This window comes from Macaca nemestrina, chromosome 2 (assembly GCF_043159975.1).
Source record: "Macaca nemestrina isolate mMacNem1 chromosome 2, mMacNem.hap1, whole genome shotgun sequence".
Lineage (NCBI taxonomy): Eukaryota > Metazoa > Chordata > Mammalia > Primates > Cercopithecidae > Macaca > Macaca nemestrina.
In genome coordinates, this window is record NC_092126.1 from 119,086,426 (window position 1) to 119,106,882 (window position 20,457).

Below are 20,457 nucleotides of genomic sequence, written 5' to 3' on the forward strand. Positions count from 1 at the left end.
AAAACCAGTTTAAGGTCTTCTTTCTCATAAAATGTCTCATTGTTGCTCCGGCAGCTCCTCTTTAGAATAATGAAGATGAACGCTTCCTCCGTGGGGTAGCACACAAAACCCCCAGCCATAGGAGAGCTTTGCTCAGTCCCCAGGAAGTCTGAGAGACCAGGGGAGAAATAAAAAGCTAGTGCAGTTTCTATTAGGGAGGAGGAGAGGTGGGGGCTCAGGAACCCTCAGTGCTGCAAATATAGGGAATGAAGCTCGGGTTCCTCATCCTCTCTGAAGGAATTGTCAAATGAAAGAATTTTGCTGCTGAAGGTGTTTTATAAGCCCCTCAACAAACACTTGAGGTCCAAAGAAGGGAAGCAGCAGACAGCAGAGCTGGACTAGTTGGAGCACAGCTGGGGACACAAGCAGTTTTCCTGGGTCCCCATCCAGACCTCCTTCTGCTCCAGAGGACCCCCATGAGACAGGGCCAGGGGGCCTTCTTCAGGCTGTCAGGTCTAGCCCGGGGTGGAAGATGCCTAATGAGGATCCGGTTGGTCCACAATAGGGGCTGGGGAAGCAGCTGGTGGCCAGTTTCACAGACAGCAGGACGCCTCCTCCAAATAAAAATCACAAGGATTTTAGATGCATGTGTTGAATACCAGGCTGAAGTGACCTGTGGCCCCCACATTCCAGGGGTTACCAGCTGATGTGAATGCCTGTGGGTGAGATCTAGTACTCTCAAAACATGCCACATGGGCAATGCCCTCCATAGCAGTTGTTTGAAAAGGACCTAGTGTTCGTCTCCCAGAGATAGTCATTTTTCTCCTTTCAGATTAAATTTTAATAAATCATTTTGGAATTACTCTACTAATTGACTATTTAGTCAGTTGTTACAGGAGATGTAAATAGTGTGGCTTCATCTGGGTTTTTTGCAAATGAGACATGGCCTTTTCCCCTCTAAATGTGTCTACACAGTTACTCTCAATCTGCCCATTCATTGCCCCATGTGCCGCACTTGCTATCACTTAAGTCCCTATCATCTGGGCTAGAAAACAAGGGCAGGAAAAACCCCCAGCCACATAGACACCTTTCTTGTGAGCCTGACATACGTGTGTCAGCAAGGAACTGAGCGTGGCCAAGGGCTGGGCTGGAGAGAAGGCATCCAAATTCTCTGTCTACTCCAGTTCTGACAATCAAAAGCTGGGTGTCCTTCGATGGGCCACTTGGCTTCTTTGGAACTCAGTTTTTCTACTTTTATAACATGGATGGCTTAGATGACGGGTCCCAAATGTGCACTGTTTACTTGGGTACCAGGCAGGCTTCGTGGGAGTAGAAGGAATGGTGGCAAATTAGAGAGTTCCTGGGTCAGCTAAAGACACAGTCACCACCTCTCCCTCCAGCCAATGTTGTTTTTCAGAAATGGAGATCTCCAGTGGCCTCCTCCATTTCTCAAAAGAGAAACCCCAAACTTAGACTTTTATGTGAACTACCAAATTCCTACATCTTGGCAACAAAATCAGACATGTAAGACTACTGTGCTATGCAGGTCAAACAAAATGCGTCTGTTGATCTCTAAAGTAACTCCAGTTTTAAAACTCCATGATCCATACTTGTTATAGAAAAAGAGTGTGTATTAAACAGAGAACTGAATTTGGCTACATAAGACAGGAGTTAGAGTCCTGGATTCACCACCTTCTCAAAGAACCTATCATCTTGAGCATCTGATCTGTCTATGAAAGGGTGTTTGCAATACCTGTCCTGTGGTTCCACCAGTAGCCTGTGAGAATGAAATGAGGCCTCTCTTGCAAAAGGCCTCTATGAAGGGTAGAGTACCATGTCCTGGTTATTCTCATTATCCAAAAATTCTTCTCTTCACCACTGGGGACCCTGAGGCCTAAACCTGGAACTAAGCAGCCGTCTCCCAGGCAGCTCTCCCAACACAAAATGCCTGAGACAATATGGAAACCAGATGCGGAGCAAATGCCGCCTTACCTTTTTTTTTTTTTTTTTTTTCCCTGTGCTTTTGTACATTTTCAAAGCCTTTCCACATTCATGGGCTCTGATATCAATAAACTCACAGCTGCTCTGCAAGGCTGTTCTATCAGGTATTATTCTATTCCAGATGAGGAAACTGAGGCTCACAGCTAAGAATGATTGGGTCAAGGTGCCAGAGAAAGTATGTGGCATGAGATGGAAGCCCTGTGGCCTAGACTGCTGTCTGCTGGCAGTCCTCTCTGGGTGGCTGCCTGCTTGCAAAAGATACACTTTCTAAATATAGGCTTAAAGCACAGGGCCCTGTCCTCAGCGAGCTCTGCGGCAGCTGAAGCATCCTAGTACATGGTTTTGGTAGTGAGGATGGTAAGAACAGCAACAGCAGCTGCTCCTGGTCACCACCACCACTTTCTCTCTCTCTCTCTCTCTCTCTCTCTCTCTCTCTCTCTCTCTCTCTCTCACAGACACATACACACACACACACACACACACACACACACACATGAGAGAGGGAGAGAGAGAGAGAGAGAGAGAGAGAGAGAGAGGAAATGCTATGTTAATAGGACACTTCTCTGTGGCTTCTTACTGCACATTGTCTGGACCGTACTCTTTGACAGGACTTCCCACCTGGCCTAGCCTGGTCCTGTGCACCTTTGCCCTTTGCAACCTTCCCTGGGCTCATGCTCCCTGCCTGTCTCCTGAACCTTCTTGCTGTAATACTCACCTCCTTCTCTCCCTCTTCAAGGCCTTTGCACCACCTGTTTCCCCTCAGCTCAAGTGTCACTGTCTCCAGGAAGCCCTTCCTGAAGCCTCCATTCTTGGTCATATTCATCTCTCATAAAATCATGGTCCTTTCCTTTAAAGCCCTTATTCCCATTTATGATTGTATGTTTGGGAGTGTGATTATCTCACTTAGTTCCATCTCTTTCACTGAAATGTAAGCTGCTTGAGGGCAGGGCAATCAGCCCTTTGTATTCAATGTCACAACTCCAGCACCAGGGATGATGTGCAGTAACTATTTGTTGAATCAATGCATAAATAAATACGTGAATTAGGTAACATCGATCTCATATAATTATCTCCAAACCCAATGAGATATTATGAACTGTTATTCATAATATGGATTCATAACGATGGACATTATGAATAGTTCCTTGTTGCAGGTGATGGAGAGAAGACTGAGAGTCTGAGAAGGTCAGTGGCTTGCCCCAGGTCACACAGCTAGTAAGAGATGGGGGAAGATTTGACTACAGATCTGGGCTTACTGCAAGCTTCGCCTCCTGGGTTCACACCATTCTCCTGCCTCAGCCTCCCAAGTAGCTGGGACTACAGGCACCCGCCACCACGCCCGGCTAATTTTTTGTATTTTTAGTAGAGGCAGGGTTTCACTGTGTTAGTCAGGATGGTCTCGATCTCCTGACCTTGTGATCTACCCACCTCGGCCTCCCAAAGTGCTGGGATTACAGGCGTGAGCCGCCACGCCTGGCCAGATCATTCTTATTTTAACAGCCCGGCCCAAATTTTCAAACAGATATAATTTAAGAAATAACATGATGAGCCTCTATGTTAGTCATGGTTCTCCAGAGAAACAGAACCAATAGAATATGTGTGTATATATAGATATACACACACACATACATACACACACATATATATATACACACACACATATCTATATATAGATATAGATACAGATATATACAGAGAGAGAGAGATTTATTTTAAGAAATTGGCAGCTGGGCATGGTGGCTCACACCTGTAATCCCAGCACTTTGGGAGGCAGAGGCAGGTGGATCACCTGAGGTCAGGAGTTCGAGACCAGCCTGGCCAACATGGTAAAACTTTGTCTCTACTAAAAATATAAAAACTAGCCAGGCGTGGTGGTGGGCACCTATAATCCCAGCTACTTGGGAGGCTGAGGAAGGAGAATTGCTTGAACCCAGAAGACAGAGGTTGCAGTGAGCTAACACAGTGCCACTGCACTCCAGCCTTGGAGACAGAGTGAGACTCTGTCTCAAAAAAAAAAAAAAAAAGAGAGAAATTGGCTCACATATTTGGAGGTAAGTCCAAAATCTGATGGGGTAGGCTGGCAGGCTAAAGACCCAGGGAAGCATTTAGATTCAAAGGCAGTCCACTGGCAGGGTTCCTCCCTAGTCTCTGTTCAGTGAAGGCCTCAACTGATTGGATGAAGTCCAGCACATTGTGGAGGGTAATCAGCTTTACTCAAAGTCCTCCAATTTAAATGCTAAACTCATCCAAAAAAAAAAAATACCTTCACAGAAACGTCCAGAATAACGTTTGACCAACTATCTGGGCACTGTATCCCAGCCAAGTTGACACATAAAATTAAACATCACAACTTCTATATACCCATCACTCAGATTCATCCATTATCAATGAAGTTGCTACATTTGCTCCAGCTGGCCCCCTTTTTTCTTTTCTTTTTTTTGTTGGTGAAGTGTTTTGAAACATACCCCAGGCTCTATATCGGTCTATCCCAACCTACTTTATAAGTCAAGCTATCCAACTGCAAGGCATGCCCATAGAACCCTGTACCTCCAAGAGCTAGCTCGGTCCTCAGCTCTGAGAAACCTGGCCTCTCAGAGTGCCAGAGAGTGCGGGCCCAATCAGCAGCCCCAAAAGCTGAGGTCCGATTTGTGAGACAATTTCCAAAGTCTCAGAAAGAAGTTTCCTCTATGCCCCAGCCACGTCTGTTTAGAACTTGACCTTGGCCAGGGGTGGGGGTGGGGGCAGGGAACAGGACTTGCACTTTCCACTCCAGTAAAGCTCTCTCCATTTTTCCATGGCCGTACATTGCTTTTATTTTCATGTTGTACCCGCCTGTTCCCCATCCATTTATTGCTTTCTCCTCCTTCTTTCTTCCCTTCTTCCTCCCCCTCATTCTTCCTCCCTGGCTTTGAGGCGTCTGGACTTTTGCACACCAAAGAAAGAAACCTATTTAATCTACCATATTTACAAGCTGCATAAACAAGGTACAGTGAGTGAATCATGGAAAAAATGCACTTTATGTGAAAAAGTTCATTATATGACTTTGTTCTATTAAAACAGCCGGGTGTAACTAACCCCATCCAGAGAATTTGGAAAAAAGGAAAAAAAAAAAAGGAGAAAAGAAAGAAACCCCTGAAAATGCCCTGTTGGCATATATATCTTACAATTTCTTTTTTTTTTTTTTTTTTTTTTTTTTTTTTGAGACGGAGTCTCGCTCTGTCACCCAGGCTGGATGGAGTGCAGTGGCCGGATCTCAGCTCACGGCAAGCTCCGCCTCCCGGGTTCACGCCATTCTCCTGCCTTAGCCTCCCGAGTAGCTGGGACTACAGGCGCCCGCCACCTCGCCCGGCTAGTTTTTTGTATTTTTTAGTGGAGACGGGGTTTCACCATGTTAGCGCATGTTGGGATGGTCTCGATCTCCTGACCTAGGGATCCGCCCGTCTCGGCCTCCCAAAGTGCTGGGATTACAGGCTTGAGCCACCGCGCCCGGCCTCTTACAATTTCATATTAGCATTCATATAATTTCTGTTGGTTTAAGAACATTTAAATGGAGTTCTCCTCTAGGGAGAAGATATAGGGACTCATTTTCTGTTACTTTCTAATAATCTCCTCCTTAAAAATATATACATATATTTTTAAAAATTGTCCAAATAGATTTAAGGAACTAGGGTTAAAAACCAACCAACCGAATTAGTTCTTTTCTTGAGTTGTTGAGTAATTGGTAATCATTCTTCTACATTACTCTCATTTTGTTTTGTTCTTCTAACTTAATAATTTCTGTGTTGTTATTATGTGGGGCTTCCAGATTTTTATTTTATTTATTTATTTTTTTGAGACGCAGTCTTGCTCTATCACCCAGGGTAAGTGCAGTGGCACAATCTCGGCTCACTTTAACCTCCACCTCCCAGGTTCAAGCGATTCTCCTGCCTCAGCCTCCTGAGTAGCTGGGACTACTACAGGCACACACCACCATGCCCAGCTAACTTTTGTATTTTTAGTACAGACGGGGTTTCACCATATCAGCCATGCTGGTCTTGAACTTCCGATCCTGTGATCCACCCGCCTCGGCCTCCCAAAGTACTGGGATTACAGGCGAGAGCCACTATGTCAGGTCCAGATTTTTCTATTTTTCTTATGATGATAACAATAGCAAGTTATTAAAATGCACCGGCACTATGCTGAACACCCCACATTAATAATTTTATTTAACCTTCACAAGAGCCCCATGAGAACATGGAGGTATCGTGGGGTTAAGGAACTGGCCCGGGCTCACAATTAAGAAATGGCAGCACTGAGGCTTAAACCTCACAGCCAAGCATCGGCATCATTCAAAGTCTAATTTTCTAAGTAAAAAAAGCCAATTGGAAACAATGACTATGTTAATAGTAATAGAATTGACTTTAGGACATGGGAATATGAGTGACTTTTAGTTTCTTCTTTAAATTTTACTAAAATTTCCAAATTTTCCAAGTGAATTATGGAATAGTGCCTTCAGAACTGTTTTATGGAGGAAATAATGTAATCCTGCCTAGGCTTAACTAGGGAAAACTGAATGTCTTTTATGAAGTATCTAAATACATCTGAGAGGAAAGAATACAAATCTCTGCATAACTCATTGCACATACTGAGGTAAAATGCGGTGTTCTAGGGTGCAGACAACCTGGACTATCTTACCATCCATGAAGCAAGCGCTTTCCCTTTTCTGGGCCTCAGTTGTTCCATCTGTAAAGTGAGAATTATAGACTGAAATGGCTTTAAAAGACTTTTCTGGCTGTAAACTTCTTGGTTTATGAAAAAACCTCTTTGAGGCCAAAGATGGCCTCTTTGTCACCAAATATTCAAAGATACTGCTTTATCAGAGCTGACGACATCCTTAACAAGTAGGAAGGCCTTTCAGGCATTTTCCATCCTTCTATTTTGTCTATTGCTTTCAAGACAGAGGTGCAGAGGGGACCTGAAGGAGTGAGTAGCCAGGCTGAAGCTGGACTCTTAGGAAGTCTGACAAGAGACACAGGCCTGTTTTTAGGAGACACCAAATGGATGATACCCTCTCCTGGGGTGTAGATGGTCTCAGGCTGCTGTGAATGGTCTTTTCCTCTTCTGCAGAAACAGCTTCAAAACCTTCCTTAATGACAAAACAAAGACATTTGCAAACTGCATGGTTCAGAGTCCTCTCTGCTGCTTCCCAGGGGGCTGGGTTCCCATGCATGCGTCCCCCACCCCCTCCCCCCTTCCCCGTGCTGCAGGCTGCCCTTGTTTTAAACCAAGAGTTAGGGCTCAGCCTAGGGGCACCGTCAGCCTCATCTCAGAGCACCTGGGTTCTCAAGGCTGGCAAATATCTCTCTTCCCAGGCCCCAAGAGAGGATGCAGCTGCTCTGCCCGCTAAGCTTTCCGCTTACCCCAGCCTCTGGAAAGGAAGGAGGGGGCCTTGCGCTGCCTGTGAGGTGGGGCCCAAAGCCGGCCCAGAGCCCTGGCTCTCAGACAGAAACTTCACCAGCGATTCTGAGGATCCCATTTCCCAGCACCACGCCCAGCCACCTTGGAGAAGTCAGCACCGAGAGCAGTGGAAACAAAATCAAAATGCAGGCACAAATAAGAGGAATAATCCTAATAATCTGAGACATGCTGCCCTTGCTAAAGGGACCATAAAGGGCATTTGTTTCTAATTAAACACCAAAACCCTAAACCTTTCAACTCTGCATCCACAACTACTGTAAATGTTTATGAAAAACGGGCAATTCTCGTTTAATTCAAACCATGCCAGAAATGCATTTTCGTTGTCTTGACCGGTGGAGAAACCCTATCAGCCCCAGCTTGAGCACATCTGAGCTCTAAACTGAGAAAGGCAACAGGCCTGCAAGTGAACCTAAGTCCTGAGCAAGACCTGGGTGAGGAAACAGCATCTCCTCATCATGGCCAACTCTCAAATGACACCAGAGTAAATGCCCGGAGTGTCTTCCAGAAAGAGAAATGGGTACCAGGGCTGCCTGCATGTTAGGGGGAGGGTCACAGATGTCTCAGAAATAAATTAGGCTGCCCAGCAAAATGGTTAAAAGCAGAAGTTGTAGAGTCACACAATTTGGTTGGATCAACCTCTTACCACTGGGGTGATGTGGGCAAAATAGTTAAACTTTCTGTCTTGGGTTCTTCAAGAATCATTGTGACAGTGGCTGGGTGCAGTGGCTCACGCCTGTAATCCCAGAACTTTGGGAGGCCAAGGTGGGTGGATCACGAGGTCAGGAGATCGAGACCATCCTGGCTAACATGATGAAATCCCATCTCTACTAAAAATACAAAACAATTAGCCAGGCGTAGTGGCGGGCGCCTGTAGTCCCAGCTACTCGGGAGGCTGAGGCAGGAGAATGGCCTGAACCCGGGAGGCGGAGTTTGCAGTGAGCTGAGATCCCAGTACTGCACTCCAGCCTGGGCGACAGAGTGAGACTCCGTCTCAAAAATAAAAGACAGGCCGGGCGCGGTGGCTCAAGCCTGTAATCCCAGCACTTAGGGAGGCCGAGATGGGCGGATCACGAGGTCAGGAGATCGAGACCATCCTGGCTAATACGGTGAAACCCCGTCTCTACTAAAAATACAAAAAACTAGCCGGGCGAGGTGGCGGGCGCCTGTAGTCCCCGCTACTCGGGAGGCTGAGACAGGAGAATGGCGTAAACCCAGGAGGCGGAGCTTGCAGTGAGCTGAGATCTGGCTACTGCACTCCAGCCCGGGCGACACAGCGAGACTCCATCTCAAAAAAAAAAAAAAAAAAAAAAAAAGACAAATCATTGTGACAATAGTGAGATGAAGCCTTTAGTGTGATGGTGAGTGAACCTGCAAGGCCCCTGCCTTCATGAAGCTGATGGGCCAGGCAGAGAAGCAGATTAATCAGCAACCTGTAGTCAGCTCTAGAGTGTCTCCAGGTAGCTTTTCCAGTGCCCTCTGTACCTGTGGAGTTGCTGAAATCCTGCGCTGCTCACTCAGAAAATGAGTCACTGAGGCAAGATTTCAGCAGGAAAGAGCAGCCCATTCAATAATTCCAAAGTGACTGCACCCAGGGACTTGAGGAACCTTAAATGCCTATCCCCAAAGCCCCATGACTGAGCTCACAGCACCCAGAGACCATCACAATGAAAAGTACACTGGGCTGTGGAAACTCCCAGGACAGGAGGAAGCTCTGCCCCCTTAATCAGAGGATGGAAGTCCTCCCTTGGAGACAGACATTTCATTTTGGCCGAGAAGGACACAGCAGGGAAAAAGCCTCCGGGACTCACGTGACTGCATTTCCTAACTCTTCATCCAGCTTTAAAAATCAGGGGATTTCCTTTGCTAGTCTTTGGGGAAGAAGTTTAGGACCTAAAATCTAGGCCCGCGTACCCTTTCTCTCACTGCGTGGATATTTCCACTCTAACGATGTCAACAGCAGCCTTTCAAAAGCAAAGAGCTACAGCCTCTCAGTGCCCCACATGGAGTCACATTACTGCCTGCTAGGCACGGGGTTTTGCTCCACAGCCTCCATTCACCTTACTTCCAGGAAGACAGACCAAGTTCCCACCTCCTCCACTTTCTGTCCAGAAGCTCCCACCACCCCGGTAAGCTCCAGACATAGAGCATATGACTCAACTTGGCCAATCACAGCATCACACTCTCTGGCCCGCAGTGACTCAATCGAATCCAGTGAGATGAGCTGAGAGTTTTGCTGAACTACTGCAGAAAAGGCACCTGCTCTTTGCCTGTGGATCTGAATCTGGAAGGATGATGGCTGGCAGCCATTTGCTACCAGCGGCGCCTGAGGAAGTAACCAACACACGCAGGAGAGGAGAGGCTCAGGGTGGAGACAAATAGCTCCTGACCACATCATCTGGGCCCCTGGGAGCCACCATGCATGAAGGTGGGTCTCAATCTTCTAATTCCACAAGCCAGTAAATCCTTTCATTTGCTTAAGTGATTTTGAGCTGGTTTTTCTTTCACTTGCAAATGAAAGAGTTGAAAAAGGGAAGAGCTGAATAGGGGATAGAGAAGAGGCAAAGGCTATGAGTAAGATCAAACAATTATTTACTGCACGTCTACTATACGCCTGGCACTGTGCTCTGTTCACTATGGGATACCAGACACACACATAGACCTAGAGTTTACAATCTTTTAGGAGAGATGAGACATGAGTTTGAGTGACTGTAATATAAAGAAAAAATATGACAAATGCTGTGAGCAGGGAATAAAAAGTTCTGCTGACACACAAGGAGTGAGACCCTTCTTCTGGCTAAAGGCCAGGAAAAGGATTCATGGAGATGGCTTGTAGCACTGCTTTGAAGAGAGCTGGAATTTGACAAGCAGAATTTGGGGTGGAAAGTGGCAGATGGCCCCCCCAGTGGAGGGGACAGTGTGAGCAAAGGTGAGAGAGACATGTTCTAGAATGGCAGACATCGTGTTGACAGACAAGCACCAGGGGAAACAAAGGGCAGACATCGGGAATGCTGTAGGGTCCTGGCCAGGGCCCTCTCTTCCTTTCAGGGAACCTCTAATGTCTTTGTCTCTCTCCTGCAGCCATTCTGGCTGAAGTCCTGCCATCCTGGGTTGCTGAGGGGAGGGGTTTCCACAACAGATATCAGCCTGCAAAAGATTCTAGCTTTTGCTTCTCCTGGTCACCCCTTGGGGAATCCTTTATGTATTAAGTAGTTGCCATGTGAGATCTACTACCACTAAAAGGTAAACAGCTCAGTTAGCACTCTCCAAAGGCTGCTTCTAGCATAAAGCCATGCCACATGGGCAAAAATCCATCTGGGAAAAGATTGGGAGGAGCACTCCAGTCAAAACCTTACATGGTCTGATCCCTGCCAACCTCTTCTCACTCCATGGCCCCCTCTGCTTTCTGCATTCCCTATGGCTTCCAGCCACAGGACCTTTGCACATGCGGTTCTCTCTGTCTGGAACACCACCTTTTTACCTAAGCAACTCCCACTTATCTTTCAAATCACAACTCAGGTGCCACTTCATCATAGAAGCCTTTGCTCATGGTCCCGTAGGGCTCAAGGCCTCCCAGTACAGGAGTTAAAGACAAAGATTCCAGAGTCAGAATGCCTGAGTTTGAATTCTGGCTCCAGCGCTTACTAGTTTTATGACCTATCTGTGCCTCTGTTTGCTTATCTGTAATACTGGCTAATTAACGGAGGGGCTTGATAGGGGTAACAGTGTTGGCAGATAACACTGAATGAATATGAGCTATCATCATATGATTTCAGAGCAACTCGTCCTGCCTCTTTGCTTAGTCACAGTTGCAAGTTAATGCATTCATGTGATTCTTTGATTAACATCTGTCTTTGCCAATTGACTAAATGCCCTACTATTAATAGGTAGAACAATGTCTGGTTTTGCCCACCTCTAGCACTTAGTACCCTGCCTGGCACACAATAGATGGCTTAAAAATATTTCAGAAATGCAGGTATGAATAAAAGAATCCAGAAGGGGGAAAATAAGGTCCCAAATATTCTTATATTTACAGAAACTCTGACCTCAAAATGTCACTCTAAATAACCAAGGAGCAAGATCTCAAAAGTTGCAAACATCTGTGGTTTCAAAGATGAAGAAAACAGGTTCCAGAAGATGCTCCAGCCACTGAATTCCTCTTTAGCAATTCATTTCCTGAAAAATGGACATGAGGCTGGAGTAAACGTGGCCAGCCAACCAGATGCAATGCTCTGAAGTTAACAGAAGTTTGTCTGATGTGCATTGAATGACTATAATTCGTTTTCTAGTATCCCTAGCAGTTACAGAGAGGTTTCTGTGAGTGTGACCTTTGGCCCGGATTTTAAATAATACTATGCTTTGCTGCAATGCTGTTTTCTGAGAGTTTACATCTTTGGGGTATGTTTTTAATATGTGCCTCATAATAGGTCAAATTATCCTCTGAGATCCAAGCTAGATCTCCCAAGTATAGACTATGTTATAGATCTAGGGGTAAACAGTGGTTTCCGTGTCAAACTTTTGATCCATCATTATTCTGTGATCCTCCAGGAAGGAGGGCTCAGATGCAAATGACCAAAAGTGGGCACAGTTTGCAAGGAGGCATTAGTATTTCACTTTGCAAAACATGTTAGTCCTGCAGCAAGGTCTGGAGATGCAGATGGGTAGGCTGAGAGAGCAGGAGACGCAGATGCTGGAGCCCTCACCTTGGGATTTACCAAGGCATGTGGCTCCAACTGGGTATTGGTTTTCCCTGGAGCAGGGCATGACCTTTTAACCAGTCTTCCCTTTTTCATGCTCCCTTAAACCAGTCCAGCATCTCTCTATGGGCCTGAACCACAGAGATGCCTTTCTCCCTGACTCCTCAGCCTTCTGAAAGTTTTTCCACATTTTTTCTCCTTCCAAGAAAGCAATGGTTCTCCATCTCAGAGGTTCTGATTTCAGGAAGCATCCGTGGAGTGTAGTTCTGAGAAGAAAGCACCCAAAGTGATGAAGAGTAGTGTGTGCATACACCTAAGGCCCACACCCTTCTAGGGTGGGAAGGAAGCCATAGCTCCAGGTGCCTATAAAATCCAGAACTCACAAGGGTTCCTACCTCTTTACCTCATTTTAGGTCTCAATAGCTATCTGTTTAGCAGCTAAGTTGTTGGTTTCCAGCATGCTACAAATCAAATTAGTGACATCAGACAACACATGTGTCCCCAAGAGACCTGGCCCATGAAGTAAGGCTGGAAGTCCCCAATGGATGGGGCCTGGGCACTGTGCAGGGCTAGACTGTCAGGGATGCAACCTAGATCCCTGCAAAACTCCCCATGGAGCGGCCTCAGAGGACAACACCCTCAGTCTATCCATCAATGTCCTCCTTGCCTTTGGCCTCTCTCCACTGGAGATGTGAACAAAGAGAGAACAAGAGAGATTAATTTATTTTTAATCCTTCCTTTCTAGCAAGGGCTTGACCTCGGGCTTTGGCCTGTTTCAGCTTCTCCCCAGGCAAGACCATATTTCATGCTGAATCATCAGTTTCTGGGGAAACAGAGCGCCACCCCACAGCGTACGGATGGCCATGCTATCTTGAAGGAGCCCACAGGGGCTGCTCAGACATTATCTCATCCATCCCTACCCTTGGAGCAAGGTGGGAGCAAGGAGCCGTTATCTTGGATGTGCTGCTGAAGGAACTTTAGCCCAGAGACAAGGTGCTTCTCTGGAGTAGTGCAGTACCAGGCCCTTCTTAGCTCCAGGCAAACCTTCAGCAGCCCCTTGCTTCTTGGGCCAGAGGAAAGCATGGCGGTGAAGAACCCTGCAGACCTTGACTACTCAGCTCTACCACTATATCTCAAGAGCAGCCATAGGTCAGTGAACAGGTGTGGCTGTGTTCCAATACAACTTTACTTAAAAAAACAGGCAGTGGGCTGACATTGGCTCACAGGTCACATTTTGCTGACCTCTGCCCTTAGTATAAGGCTATTTCTTGCTCAAGAAATGATCTTAGAATGTCAGGTTGGAGCAAGGTTTCTCAACTGCAGTGCTATTGACATTTCAAGCCTGAGAATTGTTATAGGGGTCTGTCCTGTGCACCTTGGTCTCCTGGAGTCCTAAGCTGCCATGTAAGAAACTGTACCACCCAGAGAGAAACCACAGGAGAGGCTTTGAGAGTACATGGAGAAGAGAGGCCCAGCAGTGCCCAGCCTGCAGCTGACCCCACCAAGGCCCTTGGCATGTGACTACAGCCATCTTGGATGCTCCAGCCGAGGACAGCCACCAGCTGAGTATCGCTGAGGGACCACACTCCATGTCCACATGGAGACAAACTTCCCAGCTTAGTGCTGATGGAATTCCTGACCCACAGAATTCTGATATGTAAGAAAATGGTTGTTTAAGCCACAAAGTTTTGGGGGCATTTGTTATACAACAAGAGGTAACTGGATACATATCAGTGAAGAATGAAAAAAATCTATCATTTAACCAAATATCTTACCAACCTAGGTTAGAAATCTGATCAAAGGGCAATGAAATGATCAGAAACCCATTGTGGTAGCAGAGTATTTAGGTCACTCTCTTGGCAGATTGTTGGCCCAGTAAGCCCCTAATATTCCTTTAGTGAGTACACGGAACCTCTTCTCCCAACAAGACTCGGGGCTTGTCAGGGAGGGCCCGCCACACCTCCTCTTCATGGCTTGGGAAACCTGAAAGGCTGGCTCATCAATATATCAATAGCCAAAGGCAAACATGGCTTTACCAGTTCAGGCAGAAGCTTTAGATGATGTCAGCATAGTCATAGTAGAAAGATCACCAAACTACTGCTGCTTTTCTTAAAAAAAAAAAAAAAAAAATTAAGAGCAAGAAGAAAAACTTTGGGCTAGAAATCAGATATCTTGGAATTTCTATCACCGTGGAAGATGACAAACTATATGACCTTAGACAAATTTCTTTACTTCCCTGGTTTTTCATTTTTTCCATGTGTCCATTATGGCTTTGGACAAGCTCAGAGGTTTTCATATCTACTTTTGAAAGCCCACAGAAGCCCCCTAAAGGCTGTGAGTGCATTTCTGTGGGTCAGAGGGTGGTTAAGAGGGCTTGGCAAACTGGGATCCAAGTCCTCTAGCTTCATTTCACTCAAAGGCATTCACGGGCATTCGTCAGAACTTAATTTGAAACTGAAAGCTAGAACATGCTTGCACATCACCGGTCTTCACAATTTGTAAGGTCCTTCTAGAATCCTCATCCCTAAATTCTCTGCCCCTAATTTTGATGGGGAATGAATGTGGCATTTTGTGTATCTATTTTCCCCACTGCCCTGTTCAGAAGGGTTGGCATGGTGGGCTACTTGCCTTTTTTCTTGCACTGTATCCATCCTCCCTTCTTCTAATAATAGCACTCCCAGTTTCCTCTGGGAAACTATCCGAGGTCTACTCTCAGTCCATGACCCATCTGAGTGGGAGCATGTGAGCAGACCTGGTCAATGAAAATGCAGCATCCCCTTGGCCATGCCGTATTGTTAGGTCATGAATGGGCACAGAACCTAAGCCAGCCCAATGAGAGTCTGTGCTGAATTTTCACTGGAACCACCAGAAAAGTGGCCATCTCTTTCTGGAATTGTAGAATGCTAGCCTGGAGTTGACAGAAGCCATCCTGCCACCTCAGTGTGAAAGCCAGTTTAAGAATGAATCTCACCTAAAGGAGTGGAAAGCCAAGTGATGAAGAAAAAACAGCATCTTGATAGCATCACCTGGGCTGCTGGATTGAGCTATACCTCAAGGCAACAGGCCCTTGGATTTTCTAGTTCTTTAAGCTGAAAAATTCTCCTGCTGCCTTCTTTTTCCTTTTTGAGATGGAGTTTCACTCTTGTTTCCCAGGCTGGAGTGCAATGGTGTGATCCCTGCTCACTGCAACCTCCACTTCCCTGGGTTCAAGCGATTCTCCTGCCTCAGCCTCCCGAGTAGCTGGGATTACAGGTGCCCGCCACCACGCCTGACTAATTTCTCCAGAAACGTGGGGTTTCTCCACGTTGGCCAGGCTGGTCTTGAACTCCTGACCTCAGGTGATCCACCTGCCTAGGCCTCCGAAAGTGCTAGGATTACAGGCATGAGCCACTGTGCCTGGCCCACTGCCTTCTTTTTTAATTAAGCTAATTTGAGTTGAGTGTTTGTCACTTGAAACTGAGTATCTCAGCTAATAGAAGAAGTAAGTACAGCTTGATTGAGTCTGGGATGCCATATAAGAAAAGTCCAAGTGTTTTGCATACTCTGCTTGCAAAGAAAACAGCCTCCCAGGTTGGTGGCCTGAGAGTTTGTGCAACACCAAAGAACACCAAGCTCAGCCAGCCCAATTGTGCTCCCATCCTCCCCCCTTTTTTTTCATTTCTTTCCAGCTGCACTGTCCTTTATGGAGCTCATCTTTCTCCAGCTAAGACATCCAGAATGAGATGCTATTGGAAGACATTTCTGTCCATGCTAATACCTGTGTTTAAATTTTTTTGTTGTTGTTTTAAAAAAATGATCATGATATGATAGCAAATGAATGTTGGCAAATTGCCAACTGACAGGCGTAAAATTTTATGAACATGCACATTCCAAAGGAATGTGGAAATAAGCCATCCACTGTAGTCCAGTTTGGCAGAAATATTACAAAAATATAAGCTTGGCATATATTGTAATTCATTTAAAGATGCTTAAAAACCCATCCATCAACCTTGCACAGAAGGTCAAAGAAACACATGAATCCCAAATAAACAGTAACTGATGTACAAGGAAAAGGCCTGAATATCAACTCCAGATACCAGAGAGACTGTACACATATGAAGAGGATGAAGGTGCTGTTTGTTTGGAAGGCTGAGCTTCTAAAACCTTCATTAGTGTTTAAAAAGAAATAATAATCATTTCTTAGCAGTGAGGTGGACTGTTTCCCTCTGCGTGGCCATAAGAATTCTGCTCCTCTGGGAGAATTTTGCTGAAGAATTGGTGAGAATGCATCCTGAGTGTCTTCCCCCCGCCTTTTTTTTTTAACTTCAAGGACTATATCTGCAATAATCAATTGCTCTTGTATATCTGGTACCTGGACCCTCTTCACTTTGTCACGAGCATGGAGGAGCTAACTTACTTCTTCCCAGCCCCAGGATGGGCTACTGACTGGGACTTAGCCAATCTGATTACTCAACCCCTGGTCACAGTGATGGGTTCAAGGTTGGGTAAGTGCTCCATCTGAGTCTTCCATGAGATCTGATAAGAGAACACTGAGGGAGACAGACAGAGACAGTGACAGAGGATCCCTTCAGAATCCTAAGCAGAAAGGGTCATGGAATGTGGAGAAATTTCTACCTTTCCCCCAGCCATACAAAGGGAGCTTCCTGTAGAAGAAGGGAATGAGTACAACATGCAGAGAGAAGCAGAGAAGAGAGATGAATGCAATAGCGGTGGGAGAGATGGAGAGACAGAGAGATAGACAGAGACAGAGACAGAGGCAGAGAGATCTGAGAACCAACTGTGCCTGCCAACAGAGCCACTCCTGCCTGGGCTCCTCAGTAACATTAGCCAATAAATATTCTTTTCAGCTTTGTTCAGTTTTGAGCTGGGCTTCTGCCACTTGGAACTGAACTAATTTTCACTGATACAGTTACCCACAATATTTGCAGCGTGATCAAGACCATAAGAGAAGTTGGATAAAGGAGGAGGATGACACGGTTCTTACTTCAAAGGAATTCGCAATCTAATTTGTGTTCAGTTCGGTAATGGTTTGCTAAGCATCTATTCTGTTCTAAGGCACAGTGTCTGGTGACTCCAAGATCAGGATGATACAGATCTCATCCTATAGGATCTCCCTGCTGAGCAATGGGGTGGATGTCTGCCTGATGTTTTGAAGATGGAGAGATCTGTTGTTATTTGGAACCAGGAAGACACCATTCTGCTAGAGAGGAAGGTAAACAAAGTCTAGGGGAAATGAAAAAGCTTGGGGGATATAAACTTGGAAGTCTAGTTAGAGTATTTCATACCATGGAAAATTATTAAAAGGAGATTGCAAAATATTCATGCTTCCCTGATGCCCTCTAGTCCCCGAATTCTAAGCGGCCTTTTTCCACCCATATGTTAACCAGTTGTGAAACTGAGGTGTGGTTTATCATAAGTTGTTTAAATGCTTGAGATTGAGCTTCCCTGACTGTAATATGGGAATAATACTCACGTTGCAGTATTATTGTGACAGAGCCACTGCCAGCTGTCCACTCCACTTACGGTACACTGTTCTTCTTTGTTATAGAGTTTGTTACTTTCAGATGGACACACGGCTATTAGAATAATGACTACATTTCCCAGGCTCCGTCACAGCTCTGTAGAGCCATTTGTCTAAATTCTGACTGATGAAATATAAGCAGAGGGACTGCAAATAGTTTCTAAGAAGTGTCCATAGAAAGACCCTCCTTCTTTGACCCATCCCCATTCCTGTGGCCAAAATACAGCCACTAAGGCTGGAGCTTGTGAGCAACCATTTTGATTTAGAAGGCAGAATCCATGTCCTAGGACAGGGATCAGCAAATGTTTTCCATAAAGGGTCAGACAGTAAGGATTTCTGGCTTTGCTGGCCATATGTTCTCCGTGGCAGTACTCAACTTTGCTGCTGGAATACGAAAGCAACCATGCATACTATGTAAACGAACGAGTGTGGCTGTGTTCCAATAACACTTCACTTATAAACTCAGGCGGTGGGCTGCAGGCCATAGTTTGCTGACCCCTTTCTCTAGGATGGAAGAGCAGCAGGTTAAAGGTACCTGGGACCCTGATGACATCGTGACACCCATGACCCAGACATGGACTGCCTCCCACCAGATTTATATCATATAAGAAAAAAAGAAGTTTCACAATTATTTTAGAATTTCTGTCATGCGAAGCCAAACCTAATTCTAACTAAAATAGTTGTTTAAGGAATGAATAAGTGATGTATATAAAATATCCAACATAAATATTAGAAACAAATGGATATTGAATGAAATAGGTATTTCATAATAATAACCAGATAGCTGTATTCAAAAAAGCTTTAACCCACCTCTGAGTTAAGAACACAGTGGCCAACAGGTACTGGAAGCCTGCCGGGAAGAGAGGAGAGAGGCCCAGGCCACAGGCAGACTGTGCCCTTTCTGCCCTTTGCCGTGCACTGGTCTAGAGGGGTCAGTGAATCCACGTTCCACCTCTGCATTTCCCTCTAATATATCAGCATGGTATTCCTTCCCAGCCTGCTGAGATGCTGCCATCAGGACTATCATAAACCACTCAGAAAAAAAAAAAATTGCTAAACTTTATTAAACATCATAAAAACGATGTGACTGCCTAGACCCATGTAGACTCACTTGGGTTGGAGTGCCCAGGCTTGGCCGTAAGTCACTCTTTGGCAACCAAAACCACATGAAACATCGTGTTGAAAACTTGCTAAATCATTTGTCACTCAAAGGCTTTTAAAATAAAATACTTTCAGAAATAATCATTTGATTTCAGACTCTGAACTGCAGGCTGCACTGAGATGGATGTAAATACTCTGTCTGCACAGGCACATTCAACAGCCACTGAAATCAGGGCGAGTCAAAAGTCTTTTGCTGCTAAGTTTCAAATCCAAAACTATACTTCTCTCAAATTCCAAATTTCTTCTTCCTTATATCTCAAATGAAATTGTTGCATCCAGCAAGGAGGCAGAGTGATCTCTCAGCTTGGGGGAAAAGGCCTGGCCACTGAGTGCTCTGGCTCTGGATGGAGTAGCTTGACTTTCACTCTATGATGTCCACTCATTGAACTTCCTGTGGTGTATCAAGAGCATCTGCTCAGTCCTGACAGCGTGGATTCAAATCCTGATTTTACCACTTACTTTGACTTTGAGCAAACCCATAATGTCCTATCTGCGATTGCATAGGTACATGAAGAATTAAATCTGTTCATTCATTCACCATGAAAAATGTTTTTACACACGTACTATGTGCCAGGTACTGTTTGATGTGCAAGGAACAAAGTAGGCAAATAGCCTGCATGTATCAGGCCTGGTGCAAAGTAATTATTCAACGAATGCTTGCTGTTACTATTCTGGTAATTCTATTTATTTATTTATTTATTTATTTATTTATTTATTTATTTATGATGTAGTCTCGCTCTGTTGCCCAGGGTGGACAGGTTGGAGTACAATGGTGCAATCTCCACTCACTGCAACCTCCGCCTCCTGGTTTTAAGGGATTCTCCTACCTCAGCCTCCCGAGTAGCTGAGATTACAGGTCTGTGCCACCACCCCTGTTTAAGTTTTGTTTTTTGTAGAAACAAGGTTTCATCATGTTGGCCAGGTTAAACTCCTGACCTTGACCTCGAGTGATCCATTCGCCTCAGTCTCCCAAAGTGCTGGGATTACAGGCGTGAGCCACCGTGCAACAGAGCGTTGCTCTGTTACTCAGGCTGGAGTACAATGGTGCAATCTTGATTCACTGCAACCTCTGCCTCCTGGGTTCAAGCAATCCTCTCACCTTAGCCTCCCGAGCAGCTAGGATTACAGGTGTATGTCACCATGCCCGGCTAATTGTTTTGTATTTTTAGTAGAGATAAGGTTTCACCATGCTGGCCAGGCTAGTTTCGAACTCCTGACATCAAGTGATCTGCCTGCCTCAGCCTCCCAAAGTGTTGAGATTACAGGCGTAAGCCACTGTGCCTGGCCAAGAATTCATTTTTAAAATGTGTGTGTGTGTGTGTGTGTGTATATATATATATATATATATATATATATATCAGACCATATTCCAAGTGCTAGAAATCCAGAGGGAAATAAGAGAAGAGCATATTCTCATAGCACTTGCATATGGAGGGGAGGGCAGGCAATATACAAATATGTAAACAAGATCCTTCCCTATGGTTTATTGCCATGAAAGCAACTAGCCAGGTTTATATGATGGCAAACAATCAATGATGGAGTGGTGAGAAGAGTTGTGAGTTGCAGAAACTGCTTGAACCATCATTGCCAATCTGGAGGTGAGCACTCCAGGCAGAGCAATAGGCCTGTGCAAAGGCCCTGAGG

The 20,457-nt window shown here is 45.4% G+C and overlaps 1 protein-coding gene and 1 long non-coding RNA gene across 17 annotated transcripts in view; both read right to left on the reverse strand.

Moving 5' to 3' along the window:
• Window positions 1–20,457, reverse strand: part of LOC105482397 (ELKS/RAB6-interacting/CAST family member 2) — a 981,466-nt gene that overhangs the window by 41,769 nt on the left and 919,240 nt on the right. The window lies entirely within an intron of this gene.
• On the reverse strand, window positions 6,711–20,093 carry LOC105480589 (uncharacterized). 2 transcript variants are annotated; one of them, XR_011620099.1, is made up of 4 exons: window positions 14,760–20,093; window positions 11,481–14,239; window positions 7,380–7,518; window positions 6,711–7,105 (listed from the first exon to the last, which is right to left on the reverse strand). It is a non-coding gene; the product is annotated as an uncharacterized lncRNA (long non-coding RNA). The 2 variants fall into 2 exon arrangements; XR_011620098.1 differs by having other exon boundaries at window positions 6,711–7,518.